Source organism: Engystomops pustulosus, chromosome 3 (assembly GCF_040894005.1).
Source record: "Engystomops pustulosus chromosome 3, aEngPut4.maternal, whole genome shotgun sequence".
Classification (NCBI taxonomy): Eukaryota; Metazoa; Chordata; class Amphibia; order Anura; family Leptodactylidae; genus Engystomops; species Engystomops pustulosus.
In genome coordinates this window covers 149508648-149527600 of record NC_092413.1, presented here as the reverse complement: position 1 = coordinate 149527600, position 18953 = coordinate 149508648, and the positions used below count along the sequence as shown (strand labels likewise).

Sequence of the window (18953 nt, the reverse complement as noted above, 5' to 3'; positions counted from 1 at the left end):
GAGTTTATAAACACATTACAACATATGAGGACAGGTGATTTGCCTAATTACATTACTATTTACGTTTGTAAATGCAATGTTAACTAATGTGTTTTGTTAACACCTATGTTAACATTGTGTTAACAAATGTAACGTGCATGAAAAAGACTCAAGACTGTGGTCTATCTTTTTTATGACAATTGATGTGTGAAAAACTTTTCAAACTTTTTGTCAGTGTAGCTCTTTGAGGCTTTATGTTTTGCGTAAAGACCTGGTTTTTTATGTTGAGCAAAGGCACAAAGGGCTATTATTTATGGCAGATATGTGTCACCAACGTGCCTGGACAGTTAGTGATTCATCAGAAACCTTAGGTTTGTAGTTTAGCTGCTTCCAACCGTTGATCCAGGATGACATTTTGTAGTAGTCAAAGAGCAGGGTGGGATGACTACTGCCACATTTCCAGGCCAGGTTTTGGCTAGCAGTGAAGAGCCAGCAAGCTCAGGTGAGCAGGGTGGTGTGTTTTTACAGTCTTAGAGTCTACTACACTGCATTCATTGCTGTTGGAGATAGCACATGACTATGTTTGTTGCATTGACTGCCCATGTGTGTGTGGATTCCTCAGGTCTGTGAGTCAGGACAGTTTATATGGACTGTGGTTTTTCTTTTCTGCTCTTTATGTTTTGTTAAACAGTTTAAAGAAAAATAAACAGTTCACTTGGATTTCTGCAGGACCTCCATTTGAGTTGGTTCCTCACAATGTTCACAAAGTTTTTTGACCATTTTTGTGTGATTGTCAACTTGGGCATCAAAGTTTTTTGTTGTACAGGATAAATATTGTTATAATGTTATCCCATACAAATTTAGCTGGGTTGGCTGGGTTTTTTTTTCTTTAAACAGATGGATGATTTTCGTATGTTTGTGGGTTTTTTAGACTTTGGCCTTATATAACATGGATACCGGCTGTCAAGGAGTTGATCGCTACAAGAAAGTGACAGATATTTACTTTCTAAGACTGTTAAAGAACTAAACTTTTGACAACATTTCATAAATCAGTAGTACAGCTGACAATGGTAAAAAAAATATACATAAATATTTCCTTTTTCCGCTGCCTTTTTTTTTCTTATTTAAACAGTTGTGTAATTCAGCTTTCTTTCATCCAATGACAATGTTACACTTTTTAATTTTTTTTTTTTTTACTTTTAGTCCCCACCTATGAAGGAAACTGTAGCAAAACACGTGGACTCATGTGGGGAGCTAAAGCCAAAAATATCACTCTTCAACTGCTTAGGTTCTTGTAGTCAAACCTCAACACATACAATACAGTGTATGACATAATTCTCTCTGAGTTAATATTCCTATTCTACTGAATTGCAAGCACTAAGGTAACATATCTGAAATTGCACGGACAGGTGGTCTAATTTCATGTCGGAGTCAGAGCTTCGACAACCGTACTAGTTTGCTTTTCAGAAAATCTGCTTCCTGGGAAGAGGAGAAGGTTGCTTGCCAGCAGAACAATTATATACTTTGGATGGAATCCACAATGAAGAGGTGCCGCCCTTAATACCAGTCTCCCAAGGCATTAGTAATGGGTGACGCTCATGTGTAACATAACATCGGATATATAGAAGATATCTACATTTTCATGCCCAGATGTCTCAAAGTACGGCAAATGATAAATGATCGATTCAGGTTAGAACTTCTACTTGCCTAAGCTCTTCCATGAGTTTCTTGTTTTGTGGAGTATCTGCAGCTGACACAATGGCAGATGATGAACTTCCTGGAACTGTCTAACACTGTTTACAGAAAATGTGTTTACAAATCTGAAATTAATTTGTATGATGGTTGTTTTATTGTCACAGGGAAAGCTGTTGGTGTCACCAAAGCTGGAAAACTGATTATAGTAACAATCTAATGCCGAGGAAAGACTGCAAAGGAGGTGGCACAATGAAATGGCTCTTTCATAGAGGATAGCAATGCCTCTGTGATCTGTTCAGTAAGTAATTGTACACTTCAGATTACGAGTAAAGCTGTATTGTATCTCATGCTGTGCTAATCATTGTATACATCATTTGTTTTGTTGGTGTTGTAAAGCTGTAGCCATACACTGTAAAACATAGCTTTTTTATTTGTGTGCAGTTTTTGTACTTTTATGTGTTAATTATAGACAAGTGAAGAATGAGCTCTATATTAGTTTTACATTATTCATGCACCTGTGTCACCCTGTTCAGCATATGCAAATACAGTAAATCCATCATTGGCACCAAAAGGTGTTTTCTTTAACAACTGATTACTTAAACACTAGAATAAGACTTTTTTATTACTATGAAAGGAGTTCACACAAACTCCTAGTCTTACAAAAAGGATATAAATTGGTGAATTGTTTACTGGGGTCTGTGAATTGTAGAATTAAGGATTTTGGCCCACAATTCACAACCAACCTGTTATGTAGGGTCACATGATGTATTTCTAAAGAGAATCGCCCTGAAGCAGAGAATGAACTTTGAATGCTGTATTTAGCTTACTTGTAAGGTGTCACAGGGGCAGGGAAGGGCTATGCTAGGATGTCCTGTCTTGGCTTCATTGATAACCCAGGTAAATAAATAACTGTTTATGTTCTATTAGTCCTATGGGAGCTCATTTAAGGGAGTACATCCAAGCATGACTCTTCCCCACCACAATGACTCCATGCACGTGTCAATGGAAGAAAAATTAATTATGGAATATTTCTTTCCATTAAAGTAAAAAAAAAAAAAGTGCTTGAGGAGGATCCTGCTAACCAGAACCACTGATCTGGATTGGTAGTCAGTATGAACATGCTATATGGAGAGTACTTTGCAACTAGACATGAAGCATTTACACTAAAAGTATTTTACATTTAGACTTTTATTTGAATGGTATGGGCTGTGTTATTTTCCAGAAGAAGGGCCTTTAATTCTGCAAAACAGACATAGAACAACAGCATTTATATTGTATCCTATTTTCACATGATAATCTAAGCTATTAGGTCTATTTATTGGTACATTTGGGAAGATAAGTACAGTGGAACCCTGGATTATGAGTAACTTGGCCTGCAAGCATTTTACAAGACAAGCTTGCACTTTACAAAAACTGTAACTTGGTTTACAAGCAAAATTTTATAATATAAGCATTATGTCGCCTCCCCCCTCCCCTCTACAATACTGTACCGTACCTTCCTCTCCCAAGAAGAAGTAGATGAGATAAATGGGCTGGATGTTTTACTAAACATGACTACTTCCTATGGAAAAACTTGCTTTGATATACAAGCGATTTGGAATACAAGTATGTTCCTGAAATATATTATACTTGTACCCAATATTCCACTGTATTTGATAATAACAATTTCTGCTTGTTTATTGTCCTGTAGCCCATTCCAGCCTTTGGATTAGGGCCCATGGAATTTAGGTTATTGCTCGGAGTTCAAGGTTAGAAATGTAAAGTATTGCACCTTGTACCTATGTTATCGACAATGTATAGAAACCATATTATGATATTATAATGTTATCAGAGTTGTGTTAACTTGTTTCAAAATTTGTTAGCACTATATACCTCGGTGCTAGATAAACCAATCAGAGAATCAGATGATCCTCCATTATAGTCTCAAGGCTCTAAGAAAGTAATAGTCTCCAGAGGTACTTGAGGGAACCTAATTTGAAGGCTGCTAAGGTCTTTTTGGTTTTATTGATGGTGTGACCTCAGAATTATTTAACCTTGTGGCCTAATGGAACCCCTGCCTGATACTGGATGAACATTTGGGGCATATTTATAAAAAAAATTTACAGTAAGACTAGACAATCATAGTTTATGCCAGAAAACTTAGCCAAAAATGTGTGTAATGACTTTTCCCTCAAAGCCCCCTTATCAGAGGCTACACCACTTTGTTGTAATAGTTGGAAAAGTTTCTAAAAACTGAATAAAACCGTTGAAATGCAGTGCAAGGCTTTTAATGTTTTTGGTTCAAATTGCAACAGGTTTGTGTTGTAAACAGTTTGAGAAATCTGTACCACTGTTCTTTCTCATGGATTACTATAGAAAAGAGTAGGACAACTTCACTTTCACATTAACTATATAATGAACTTATCTATATATACAGGCGCTCCCCTACTTGAGAAAACCCAACTTACATACGACCCCTTGTTACAAATGGACCTATGGATATTGGTAATTTACTGTACTTTAGTCCCAGGCTACAATAGACAACTCTATCAGTTAATAAATATCTGCAATGAAGCTTTATTGTTAATGGTTCTTATGACAATCCAACATTTTTAAAATACAATTGTCACAGAGACCAAAAAAATTCTGGCTTGGGTTACAATGATAAAATATATAGTTCTGACTTGCATACAATTTCAACTTAAGAACAAACCTGCCTGTAAGTGTTTGTGTGCATATATATATATATATATATATATATATACATACATACATACATACATACATACATGCGGTCCCCTACTTAAGAACACCTGACTTACATATGACCCCTAGTTAGAAACAGACCTCTGGATGTTGGCAATTTGCTGTACAGCTATAATAGTTATCACTGGTGTTTACAATGAAGCTTTATTGTTAATCCTGGTTCTAATGACAATCCAACATTTTTAAAATCCAATTGTCACAGAGACCAAAAAAATTTGGCTGGGGATTACAATGATAAAGTATACAGTTCCGACTTACCTACAAATTCAACTTAAGAACAAACCTACAGAACCTATCTTGTATGTAACCCGGGGACTGCCTGTATATATATGTAATATATATTTGTGAATGTAATAGTGCCCTCACATTCACTTAAAATACAAGAAACCAGATAAGAATGACTCATATTTAAATTGAGTAGTAGATTTCATTTAAGGGAACATCTCCTCTCCCTAGTCAGATAGAAACTGAACTTGGTATATGCAAAGGAACATTTCAGTACCCCATGGGTGTGACCATGAATGCCGGTGCACCTAAGACCTAGGGCCTAATTTAGGAGGGATAGAAAAACAATGTCAATGAGATATGGGGAATTACAGGTTGAAATAATTTCCATATAAATAAAATGTAAGATTTCTGTGCATTCAGAAGATATTCTTTTGAAAAGTGTGCTTATGATACAGTGACTACAGCTACATTTAGTTTATATGTGCCTTTGGAGCTGATTGTCCCATTATTCTGTTTTCTAAACTGCTAGATCATTACTGGTAACATTACAAGCATGGCAACATGACTGGACTTCCCTGATTGCATCTAGGGAAGACTTCCAGGAACAGAAGTGTGTCACTATGCAATCCACTGTTATGTCTAAAAATTTCCCAACCTGGATAATTGCTATTAATAGTGTAGATGGATACAGAACTCCTGACTCTTGAAATTTGCATTATGGAGTGCAGTATTACTTTGCTGACATGACATATTATTATGTAGACCCTTTTTCTTTTTCTATTTGGACTATACTATAAAATGAATATTAGGAAGTATAGAGACGCTCCCAGGTATAACTGGGTATGGATGTAAAAATGTTCTGAAGTTTGTAACTCCGATGTCCAGCATGTGGGGCCCATTACTGGAATAGCTATCCAGATAATTGATAGTAGTTACACATTATTTACTAGAGCTCAGAAACCCTTTTAATGTGATCTATAATATGAAATCCTTTGAGTATGTTATACAATGACAAGGAGTGAGAATCAGGATGAGTTTACCTTAAATATTCTTTCGAGATGACCTAGTTATTGGTGTGACAAGACCTACACAAACAAGTATGTGTATTCACAACAAACACTGAATTACATGACTCACCCAATATCATTATATCTAATGCCAAAAAACTCAACTCCTGTTTATCCTGATATATCTTCCTAATAAATCTCCCCAAAGCATTAAGGTCAGATTCGCACACTGCTTTTTTCTAAGCAAAGTACTGCTATTTCATGCTAATTATTTTTGGGGACGCTGTGCCTGATAGGCGAAATATATCAATTTTGCCAAACCTATAATGGAGTAGCTATTTTGTACACATTGGGGCACGTTTACTAAGAAATTTCTGCACTAAAGGGGGCGCTCCAGTGCTCAGTCTGTTTGTGTGCCACATTTTACATGCAAAGTCCAACAGAAACGTGTTGCACATTCCATGTTAAAGGTGCACTCCAAAAAAGTGGTGCACTCTGTCAGAGCAGTGCAGGGAGTATCAAATTCCTGTAGAACGGGCGCCAGAATTTCTGAATCTGGCGCACCCTTCACACTTTACAGGCAACTGTACATAGTCTTAGTAAATATGCCCCATTATTTAAACCTTTACTTTTACCGTATGCATCATATGCAAAAATGTTATTTACATGACCCTCTCTCTTATTTTAAAACTTGCCAATGTGCTCATAAAATATAAAATTAACATATTTGGGAATGTGAGCTGCAGTTCCCTACTATTTCTATAACCGCCGGTATCTCTGGTTCTGTAGCACACAGAACTACAAGCCTGATGTCTCTAGATACTATAGAGTCAAAGATAGGAGTGTCTAAATTGACAGCCGCCTCCATCCTCGAAAAGTGACTATTTTTAGTGTATTTGTGTGTGAATTTGGAGACAAATTTCTATAAGTAAATGGGAGAGATTTAAAGGAAATCTACCATTGTGTGCGCCTGATATACTCACTGAACAAGTGCTGAGGAAGCAGAGGGGAAGGTGAGACAGTGTATCAGTCTGTAAATCCAGATCACAGAGGAGTCAGGTTAGCCCCTCTGGCTCATATGCATAATTTTAAAAGATGGTTTTAGGAGGAAGAAAACCATGGAAAACAAATATAAAAAGATTATCACAGCCACAGTGCCTGGATCTACAAGTAAGTGTACCTGGTTTATCATCCTTCATTTTTATGGTAGATTTCTTGTAACATAATTTTAGTGGGTCCCTCTACATTATTGAATGCAGCATCTACATGGCGTCCACAGTCACAGGGACGTCAACAGGGACGAAGACCCAAAAGCCTCCAGAACCCATACTGGCAGGCTAAGCCCCCATGGCTCTGGGCCACAGCTCCCAAACTTACTTGCTTGTCCCATCTGTCCAGGGATGATCTTGTTTTTATGAAGTCCTGGGACATCGTTTTTTCGGTAAACATCACTAGAGGTACTTGCCTCTAGTGCTCACCCCTGGCATCCTCTTCTCCTTGTGGTTCGTCGTGTCCCGGCAACATGGGCAGAGGCATGTCTATGCTTTTTGCCCACGTGCACACTTTGACATGGCCTGTCGCCCCCTTATTATGACATAAGCGTGCCTCTGTCTGCACTGCCTTAAAGCAGGGAGAAGACAAGGCGCAAGGAGAGTTGGGGGTGACAGACAGAGGGCAAGTATATATATATAAGTAAAAATATAATATATATAGTTTTTTTATTCACCCCAGTTAGGTTTTTTAAGCACATTTTTTTGTGCTGAAAAACTTGCCTTATTCTCGAGTACCTAGGGTTATTGATTTCTTATTGCATATTTACATACATAACTAAACTTTCAACAAAATTTAATAAATCATTATTGCAGATGGTTGAAAACTTTGTTATATACTTGTAGAGGTAACCTTTTGCAGTGTTTGCGTTTTTGGCATTCCAAAACTCATATCTTTTTTTTATTTTTTTATTAAAAGAGCTATATTAGTTTGTTTTATGTGGGACAAACTGTACTTCCTAGTGATATCTTTTCAGTGTAAAATTCGGTTCAGTGTACAGGGAAGCAAGAAAAAAGATGTGGCACAATGAAAAAACATAGCTGCACCACTTTTGCTTAGTTTTTACAGCTTTCACTGTGTCATTCAGATGACAAATCCCTTTTATTCTTTAGATCTGTAAGATCGTGGAGATGCCACATTTATATAGTTTTGTCATTTTATACTATTAAAAATGTTTAAAACATGTTTTCTGTGGGACAAGCTGACATTTTCCTTGCTAACATTTTAAGAACTGTAAAAACTTTTTGATCACTTTTTTTCAAGTTTTTACAGGAGGTAAAATAGTGATAACATGACAATTTGGAAAATGTTTATTTTTACAGCGTTTGCTGTATGCAATATTTAAATTTTGATTATGAATTTTTCCATAAACCCTTCACATAGACCAGCCCATTCATTTCTGTTGGCTGGTTGTGAAGTGGTTAAATATATTCATGTTTCCATCTTTTTTCCCTGACTTACTTCCATACTTTCTGTCCAGACCCCTCAGACTAGGACTTAGGAGACCGGTTGAGAGAGAACTGACCGCATTGCAGCCCCAGAGACAAGCATAACAGAACCTCCTCCCCCAAGTGCCCCTCCGTCACCCCCTCAACAGGTGATAACTAAATAGTTTAATTATGTTCATACTGAGGACCTATAGGAATCTGTGCTCTCTTCTCTGCTCTCCTACCCAGAGTATCTATGCTTCAATATGCAAGGTTGCATCCAACACAAGTTTAATGACCCACAGGAAGCGATTGTCTACGTGGAGCAACTTGAGGTTCTCCCACAGCAAGAATGGAGGCCGATGACACCAAAACTGTGCCGAGACGATGACAGGTATTGGAGAATAGATCCATGTGAAAATGCCAGGGACTTATATCCCCCATTTTCTAGAAACTGCAGAGGATCAAGAGATGAGTTTGGCGGTTCTTGTGGAGACAGCTATGGGGTGGACTTTTGCAACCTCTATTTGCAAATCAAGATATTCAGGACTGTGCATTATAATGTTCTTAGGGGGTAGGAAAGATGGACTGATGTGGTGATCTAAGATCCACATGGCTAACATGTTATTAATTTGTTTCACATAGGAGGGACCCCTACTCAGATATTTAAGTTGTATTTTCAGGGCAAGTAGAAAAGGGAAACTCTGGGTAAAAAGCTGGAAGGTGGTCGGGTTAATTTTGATGGCTTACCTTGTTAACTGCTATATTCCAGAAAGGTAGAGGTGAAGTTTCAAGCACGACAACAGAAAGAGTTCTATACTTGAAAGCACAGTTATTGGTTGGTGCTTCATGTTAATGTCTAAAATGAGGAGGCATCTTACCTCCTTAATCTCTGCCCTTTTCCTGTGGAACCAGGACAAGGTTACTGTTTATATTCACTTATTCACCGTTTCCCCTGTAGTTCTAGCAGGGAGCTTACACATGTGGTGTTGGGGAAAGGAGAAGATCATGGGATCTAGATCATAGAAATGTGTCACACTATCATGGTTTTTCCTCTGAGTTAGTATGAATAGCGTCTTTTGTACATAAGAGTTATCATACCTAGTCACAATATGAGGGCAGTATCATGAAATGTGAAGGGGCTACTGCAAACACATGGAAACACATCACATTCTTGAAAAATGCTCCTCAGTAAGAACAACTGTGGGTTGGTGCAGTCTAGCTAAACACAAGTCAATCCTGACTATACCAGGTACTAGAGATGAGCGAACATACTCGTCCGAGCTTGATGCTCGTTCGAGCATTAGCGTACTCTAAACTGCTCGTTGCTCGGACGAATACTTCGCCCGCTCGAGAAAATGGCATCTCCCGCCGTTTTGCTTTTTGGCGGCCAGAAACAGAGCCAATCACAAGCCAAGAGACTCTGCACTCCACCCAGCATGACGTGGTACCCTTACACGTCGATAGCAGTGGTTGGCTGGCCAGATCAGGTGACCCTGGAATAGACTAGCCCCTGCCTGCGCTGCTCGGATCATTCTGTGTCTGGATGCCGCTAGGGAGAGAGCTGCTGCTGGTCAGGGAAAGCGTTAGGGTGTTCTATTAGAATAGTGTTAGGCAGGAGTGATTCTACAAGAACCCAACAGCCCTTCTTAGGGGTACAATAACGCTATACTTTTTTTTTTATTTATTTGCTTGTGGCTGGGCTTGCTGGCACTAGTAGTGCAGCTAGTACTATATTGTGAGGAATTTGCAGGGGGACTTGCTACCGTTGTGTTTAGCTCTTAGTGACACACATATCCACCTCAAACACCAAAGTGGGACAATTTATTAGGGGTTTGAGTAGAATTAGGCAGAGTCTGCTGATTTTTTTTTTTTTTTAGCTGTATTTCATTTTATAGCTCAAACTCCTCTTGCAAAGTAGTGTGCTCTCATTGTAGGCTACAAAATAGCCATAGGAGAACCCCAACGGCTTACTTAGGCCTACAATAGCGTTATATTTTCCTTTTTTTTGTTTGCTTGTGGCTGGGCTTGCTGGCACTAGTAGTGCAGCTAGTACCATACTGTTAGGAATTTGCTGGGAGACCTGCGACCGTTGTGTTTAGCTCTTAGTGACACGCATATCCACCTCAAACACCGAAGTGGGACAATTTATTAGGGGTTTGAGTAGAATTAGGCAGAGTCTGCTGATTTTTTTTTTTTTTTAGCTGTATTTCATTTTATAGCTCAAACTCATCTTGCAAAGCAGTGTGCTCTCATTGTAGGCTACAAAATAGCCATAGGAGAACCCCAACGGCTTACTTAGGCTACATTCAGACGAACGTATGGGGGACGTATATACGGCCGACATACGTCCCCCATACACTCCTATGGGCGCACGGCACCCTACGGGAGCGGTACGGTGCCGCACACGTGCGGCACCGTACCGTTCCGTACCCGGGAAAAAGATAGGACCTGTCCTATCTTTTCCCGTAATACGGGGCCGTGCGCCATAGGTTGCTATGGAGAGGGGCGGGGGTGAGCTGCGCTCACCTCCTCCTCCTCTCCCCGTACACTGCCGTTGCCCGCTACGGTACGGTACGGGCGGGCAACGGCAGTGTGAATATAGCCTTAGGCCTACAATAGCGTTACATTTTCCTTTTTTTTGTTTGCTTGTGGCTGGGCTTGCTGGCATTAGTAGTGCAGCTAGTACCATATTGTGAGGAATTTGCTGGGAGACCTGCGACCGTTGTGTTTAGCTCTTAGTGACACGCATATCCACCTCAAACACCGAAGTGGGACAATTTATTAGGGGTTTGAGTAGAATTAGGCAGAGTCTGCTGATTTTTTTTTTTTTTTTACCTTTTATTTCATTTTATAGCTCAAACTCCTCTTGCAAAGCACAAAATCCAGTTGTGTGCTGTCAGTGTAGGTTAGAAACTAGCCATAGCAATAGGATAGCATCGTTTTGTTAAAAAAAATAAAAAACTAAAAAAAAATAAACACAAATTTTTTTTTTTTTTCAAGTTTACACTTTAATTTAGAAAATGTTTAACCCGAGGGTAGGGGTAGAGGACGAGGGCGTGGACGTGGGCGTCCAACTACTGCAGGGGTCAGAGGCCGTGGTCCTGGGCGGGGTGAGACACCACCTGCTGATGGGGGAGCAGGGGAACGCCGCAGAGGTACACTCCCTAGGTTCATCATGTCTCAAGTTACTGGGACTCGTGGTAGAGCACTGTTGAGGCCAGAACAGTGCGAAGAGGTGATGTCGTGGATTGCGGACAATGCTTCTAGCCATTTGTCCACCAGTCAGTCTTCCACGCAGTCCACCCATGTCACCGAAATCGGCACTCCTCCAGCTCCTCCACCTCAGCCTCCTTTCCCCCAGTCTGCCCCCTCCCACCAAAATTTGGCATTTGAACCGGCATACTCTGAGGAACTGTTTTCTGGACCCTTCCCACAGTCACAAACCACTTGTCCTGCTGCTGCTGAGCTAATTTCCGATGCCCAGGTTTTCCACCAGTCGCAGTCTGTGGGTGATGATGACATTATTCACGTAGTGGAAGAAGTGTGTAAAGAGGTGTCGGACGATGAGGAGACACGGTTGTCAGACAGTGGTGAAGTTGTTGTCAGGGCAGGAAGTCCAAGGGGGGAGCAGACTGAGGGATCGGAGGATGATGAGGTGACAGACCCAAGCTGGGTTGATAGGCCGGGTGAACACAGTGCTTCTGAGACGGAGGCGAGTCCTATAGCAGAACAGGTTGGAAGAGGCAGTGGTGGGGCCAGACGGAGAGGCAGGGCCAGAGCTGGTGCATCAGCGCCAAATGTTGCCCGTAGTCAAGCTCCCGTGGCGAGGGCTAGATTTTCAGAAGTCTGGAGGTTCTTTAAAGAAACACCGGATGACCGACGGACTGTGGTGTGCAACCTTTGCCAAACCAGGATCAGCAGGGGCTCCACCACTACTAGCTTAACTACCACCAGTATGCGCAGGCATCTGAATGCTAAGCACCCCACTCAATGGCACCAAGCCCGTTCACCTCCGGCCGGGCACACCACTGCTCCTTCCCCTGTGTCATCTGCTAGTCAGCCCCCTGCCCAGGACCCCGGCCCAAACGCCTCCCGTGCGAAAACCCCATCTTCGCCTCCACGATCCTCCACAGCATCCACCAGCGTTCAGCTCTCCATACCCCAGACGCTGGAGCGCAAAAGGAGGTATAGCGCAACCCACCCACACGCCCAAGCCCTCAACGTCCACATCTCCAAGTTGCTTAGCCTGGAGATGCTGCCCTATAGGCTGGTAGAGACCGAGGCCTTTCGAAACCTCATGGCGGCGGCCGCCCCTCGGTATTCGGTCCCCAGCCGCCACTACTTTTCCCGATGTGCCGTCCCAGCCCTGCACAAGCACGTGTCAGAGAACATCCTCCGTGCCCTAACCAACGCCGTTTCTGACAAGGTCCACCTGACCACGGACACGTGGACGAGTGCTGCCGGGCAGGGCCACTATATATCGCTGACGGCACATTGGGTTAACTTGGTGGAGGCTGGGACCAAGTCTGACCCTGGGGCTGGTCATATACTGCCGACGCCGAGGATTGCGGGGCCTACCTCGGTCCAGGTCTCAAAGGCCTACTATGCCTCCTCCTCCTCCCACCGCTCCTCCACCTCCTCCTCTGAATTACCATCCGTGGGCATGGCGCCATCAGTCGGTAGCTCTAGGCACAGCAGCAGTGCCATCGCTAAGCGACAGCAGGCGGTGCTCAAACTGCTGAGCCTAGGCGATAAAAGGCACACCGCCCAAGAGTTATTACAGGGCATCACGGCGCAGACTGATCTGTGGCTGGCACCGCTGAACCTGAAGCCAGGCATGGTTGTGTGTGACAACGGCCGTAACCTGGTGGCGGCTCTGCAACTCGGCAGACTGACACATGTGCCATGCCTGGCCCATGTGTTAAATCTCATAGTTCAGCGTTTCCTCAAGACATACCCCAATCTGTCTGATTTGCTCACGAAGGTGTGCCGCATCTGTGCGCATTTCAGGAAGTCCAGCACAGATGCTGCCACTCTCAGGGCAGCGCAGCGCCGCCTCCAACTGCCCGCTCACCGACTGTTGTGCGACGTGCCCACGAGGTGGAATTCAACACTAACCATGTTATCCAGAGTTTACCAGCAGCGCAGAGCGATTGTAGACTGCCAGATGTCAACTTTCACCAGAACTGGTAGTCAGGTCAGTCAGCTTCCTCAAGTCTACAATGAGGAGTGGACGTGGATGTCTGATATCTGTCAGGTGCTGAGTAACTTTGAGGAGTCAACACAGATGGTCAGTGGTGATGCCGCCATCATCAGCCTCACCATCCCGCTGCTTGGCCTGTTGAAAAACTCTCTGGTCAGCATGAAGTCGGAAGCTTTGCGCTCGTCACAAGAGACGGGGGAAGAAGATTCCCTTGTTGATAGCCAAAGCACCCTTAGGTCTGTTTCTCAGCGCATATCGGAGGAGGTGGAGGAGGATGAGGAGGAAGAGGAGGAGAATGTTGGCGAGACAGAAGAGGGGACCATTGTTCAGTCCTTCACTGTTCAGCGTGTATGGGCAGAAGAAGAGGAGTTGGAGGAGGAGGAAATGGACAGTCAGGCCAGTGAGGGGAGTGAATTCTTGCGCGTTGGGACTCTGGCGCATATGGCAGATTTCATGCTAAGCTGCCTATCCCGTGACCCTCGAGTTCAAAGAATTTATTCCAGCACCGATTACTGGGTATTCGCTCTCCTGGACCCACGGTACAAGCAAAATCTTTCCACTCTCATCCCTGGAGAGGAAAGGAGTGTGAGAATGCATGAATACCAGCAGGCCCTGGTGCACAAGTGGAAACAGTATTTCCCTTCTGACAGCGCTAGCGGCAGAGGGCTTACTTCTGCGGGACAAGTAGCGAGGGAGAGTAGGCAACCAGGCAGCTTGTCCAGCACTGGCAGGGGTACGCTTTACAAGGCCTTTGCCAGTTTTATGTCACCCCAGCAAGACACTGTCACCTGTCCCCAGTCTCGGCAGAGTAGGGCTGATCTTTACAGAAAGATGGTGAGGGAGTATGTAGCTGACCATACCATCGTCCTAAATGATCACACAGCTCCCTACGACTACGGAGCGCCAGCTCCATCCCAAGATCCAACTAACATAGTTTTAAATGCAGCACCTTTAATCTACTACTAGTTCACTGCCTCCATACATGGTCCCCTTATCAAACGAGCTGTGTCAGGCAGAATTTTGGGTTGTTTTCATGGCTTCCTCATCAAACTTGTTAATTTTCTCGCCACCCTGTGTAATCCACAAAATATACTGGCAAACTTTTATCATTTACCGATATTATTTGAGCGCTTCTTGCTCACCTCCTTTGGTTCCTCTCTGCCACCCATTGGTTTTAAGCCTGAGTCCATTTGGGGTATGTTGCCAAGACACTCTCTAGCCTGCCGCTGCTGCCTCTGCATAGTCCCCTATAGCGTCAGGGTCAATTATTGGATGTTTTAGATGCTATCTAGCCTCATTCGGTCACTCTGTCATTGCCATGCTGTTGCCCATACTTTTGGCATAATGGTGCGATTAAGCAGCCTCAGAGGCATCCATGCATGCTGCCCCTGCTGTTTCCTGTCCATTTCCGTGGTGTTTCCATCCTTTTCTGAGGATCCCAGGTGCTTGGCCAAGCTTCCCTGTGTAGATCCTTGGTCCCCTTGAAAAATGCTCGAGTCTCCCATTGACTTCAATGGGGCTCGTTATTCGAGACGAGCACTCGAGCATCGAGAAAAGTTTGTCTCGAATAACGAGTACCCGAGCATTTTAGTGCTCGCTCATCTCTACCAGGTACCTTCCAACCAGGCCCTGGGCATGCAAAACTCACAGCTGTGTTTGCTGTCCCAGACTTTGTGGTCTCCGCATTCAAGCAGCGCTCTGTAGACAGCTCCAGGAGACAGAGAGGCCCACAGTCTGCACCATTTTATGCACATTCTGCAGGTGCAACTCATTGCACAGCATTGGTCCAAAATCCAGAGATGGGCCAGGGATTGGGAAACCCACCCTTTCTTTTCCTAATGCAGCTCCTGGGCCCCTTTTTTGGGTTTGACAAAAAGCCAGCCATGGAAAGTCTCTGTTTTCCACTACATTTAAGACATGTATGATAAAAATCTTCCCCAACACTATCTCACAATAACTATATGTGAAGGCTTAAAAAAAGCAACAAGCAGACAGTACAAGAGAATTAGCGAGGAAGTTCATAGAGCCTATGAGCAGAAAGATAAATAATTCTAAATGGGTGTATTAGGAGACACAGTTTCATAAGCCAAAACTCATTTGACAAGATGCAGCTGATATTAATGCAGAAGAGAGCATCTCTACTCACAACCATACACTGTTTACCATCCGTGTTTAGTCACAAAGACCTTTCATTCTCATGGTGGGCTTCACAATTAGGAGATGAGGAAGTAGGAGACAAAATTGTGAAAGGCTGGCAGGTAATTTGTAGATTTTTTTTTTTAAATGAGGTTTGGAGAGACACTCAATTTAGGATCATGCATAGAGCAATTTTTGTCTTTAACCTAATCCCATCTCCAGCTTTCCCACAAAGGTATCATGCCCAAAATTTCAGTGACCAAATACTGATATATTTCACGGTCCGTGGAATGGCATTTCTCCACACTATTTTGGGAAAAGGTACAGAGGTTAGGCGAAGGCACGTAGAAAAAGGAAATCCCCAGAGTTTGACTTAAACTTCCGTCTGTCTTGGCAACTGATCAACCATCATTTGAATGCCATCAACAGCATTTAAATAGTTAGCACCAGGTGTTAGCAACAGGTGTTTGCTGCATCACGCAGCAAACACCCAGTGAGTAGAAAGAAATCTGCCCCTCCCATTTCAGGATGTTAAGGAACATCCAAATGCGGGAAGGGGTTAAGTACCAGGCCTGTCTTTAGGCAGAATCTGTAACGGTCTGTGAGTAACAGACCAAAACAGGTTTCCGCAAAATCCCCAATTTTAAAAATAAAAAAATTACAAAAAACCTTAAAGTTCAAATCACCCCCTTCCCCTACAACTAATATAAAAAATAAATTAAAAAGTAAAATAATAATTATGTTGGGTATCGCCTTGTCCCAAAACGCCCAACCTATAAAAATATAACGGTAATTACTGATGTTGAACCTCACAATGGAAAGTAGCACCTTCATCAGAATCGCCACCTTTTTAGTGAAACAGTCCCCAAAAGCAAGTAGCAATGGAAAGATCAACTTGTTCCGCAAAAAAATTACGCCTTACAGAACACCGTACAAGTATGATAAAGTTATTAGCGTCAAAATTGGCCAAAATCAAGATTTTTATTTTTGTACAAAAGGTTTTAATTTCTAAACTCTATTAAAATGCAATAAAATCTATATAAAGTTGGTATCGCTGTTATCATACTGAACCAAAGAATAAATACTGTCACTAGGAAGGACAATTTGTTGCATAGAAAACAAGCCCTCACACAGATCTGTACATGGAAAAATTTTAAATGTTATGTATTTTTAAAGGTGGAAAGCAAAAAAAGGAAGCTGAATAACGAAAAAGGACAGTGGCGTTAAGGGGTTAATGTTAAGTGATTTGGCTATGCAATTGTGGAAATATCAATGTTTTACTGGTAGTAATTCCTGTTCCATTGTGATAATGTCTCAATAGTGCTTGTTGTAATTTTGTGGTTTTGTTTCATTTTGGTAATGCCAGAACAGTGTTTACAGTATATAGTTGCAAAGTTTTTTTTCATGCTGTTAGGAAACTGCAAGTTGATTTTGATGAAGAAGGTTTTGTTTATGTTTTTTTCTGAAGATGTCTTTATGTCCTTTGTTCCCATAAATAAATTGAAGATATCACAATAGACTCTGTTGGATAGTGTGACAATGCTACAATAGTGCTACTGTTCTTTCAGGATTTGATTGTAATTTTTAAATCATTCCTCTTTTAATTCCTAGACTGTGTTTTTATATTAACTTGTTGCCGCTCCTGGACTTACTATTAAGGCATGTAATCAGACTAGATCAAAAAATGGGCTGAGCCTTAAAGAGGTTTGCCTAGGAAAGAAAGTTCTCAAATTTCAATCCCCTAGTGATGTTTACATTATAAAGATTATTTTTAATTCGATTCATTTTAGTCAGCTATTTTAGCTCCTATCACTCAGAATTGGTCATTGTAAAATTCCAGAGTGTGGGCGGGGTCTCTCTAAGCAGGCCCTTCATGATTCCTCTGTGCTATGAGATGCTGTGTGCTGACAATGTGCTTAGTTTATCATGGTATAGGTTTTAGCTACACTTTTATTTACCTTCTGAACATTGTACTAGTATCTGACACACAGAAAAAGTAAGATGAGACCGATCAGAGATGATGATATCATTAGATGGATATAAAACACAATGACACTCTCATCTCTGCTAACCCACATACAACACACACAGAGTCAGCCTGTTATATGCATCCCTCTTAGAAAAAAAAACTTATCTTGCCTTTAGCTAGTAGAGTAAGTCTCTTGACAAGCCTGTGTCTGTGCTGGTCTTGTAATGGGGGGGGGGGGGGGGGGCAGAGAGCACTGCAGCCATGCAGACAAGAGAAACTTTTCATTAGAAGAATTCAATCATAGCTGATCAGAAAGCATGGCACAGACAAAGATTATTCTTCCAATTTTATTTCAGTGAATATTTTGCATAGTATAGCCTTCACAGTAATGTATAAGTAAGAAGAAGTATATATAACCGATCAAAACATTACGACGTTTGTCAAGTTAAATCTGGATTTCAGTCAAGGGCAAAGAGTCTCGGTGAGCCCGATCACATCTCGGGTAAATCTGTTGTTATTTTCATTGGTTATTGTGAGCCAAAGCCTGGCAGGCTACTGCAGAGAGGTAAGGTATATTGGAAAGACTTTCACCCGTTCTGTGTGTTCAACCACACCTGTCTTTTGCTCACTGCAAACTCAGTTATTTGCTATTGTTATAACAGAGATGTGAACTGGCCCTTAGTAGTATGGCTTTGTTAATAAAATATTTTTTCATGTGTTTTCATGAATGATCAAGTTGTGTGCACATAGATGTACAGTCCCCAAGGAGGCCTTACTCACATATGGCGTCTGAATTGCATTGAGCAGGAGCTGGGCCTGATCACATATGTGTTTCCACTGAAATGCATGCAATCGAGAATGAGCACCATGGGGCTCATTTACTAAGGGTCACGCTGCTCACTTTCATCAAACTGTGTGCCTTTTACGAGGATTACATGGCTTGCACATGTATTTAACAAGTGTCTGCGCAGAGATTTTGGCGCACAAGATTGTGTTTTTTTTGGTGCTGGCTTCCATGCGACACAATTAAGGCGGCGTGCCATCAGACAATCCAACTGATCCGGACTGTGCGTGGGAATTAACTTTTCAAATTGTTTCGCAAGTCCCAGCATTTGCATGCACCACTAAAAATATGGTGAACTCTGTCGGGCCTGAGCAGGGAAGCGACACATTCATGATATTGGGCACAAAATCTTAGTGAATTGCGGCACTGTGCATTGGAGTTGGACAATGCGCTTTCAATGGACGACGGGGTTAGTAAATGTGTCCCATATGTTTAACACTTTTAACATGCAGAACACATGGTGCTCAATTCCATACTCATGTGTTTTAGTAAAATCGCACATGCAATAGGACAAAGCCCCTCCCCACTGTATTTGCATTGCATTTTAAAACCTGTTCAAAATCTGATGTTTTCCTCTGGTCCAGTGTTGGATAGATTGCCAATAAGAGTGGGGAAAAGCTGCAAGTTTTTTCTTAAGGTCACAACAGATTTATTGCAAGCTTCTTAA

At 42.0% G+C, this 18953-nt stretch overlaps 1 protein-coding gene and 1 long non-coding RNA gene across 4 annotated transcripts in view; one reads left to right on the top strand and one right to left on the bottom strand.

Annotated features, from left to right (window-relative positions):
• The window catches only part of LOC140122099 (uncharacterized), an 87176-nt gene that overhangs the window by 33524 nt on the left and 34699 nt on the right, over positions 1 to 18953 (bottom strand). The window lies entirely within an intron of this gene.
• Positions 1210 to 18953, top strand: part of BCL6 (BCL6 transcription repressor) — a 64186-nt gene continuing 46442 nt past the window's right edge. For both annotated transcript variants that reach the window (XM_072142538.1, XM_072142536.1), the window contains exons 1-2: positions 1210 to 1668; positions 1839 to 1972. The gene's annotated coding sequence lies outside the window, so the exon portion shown is untranslated. The remainder of the gene's footprint in view (positions 1669 to 1838; positions 1973 to 18953) is intronic.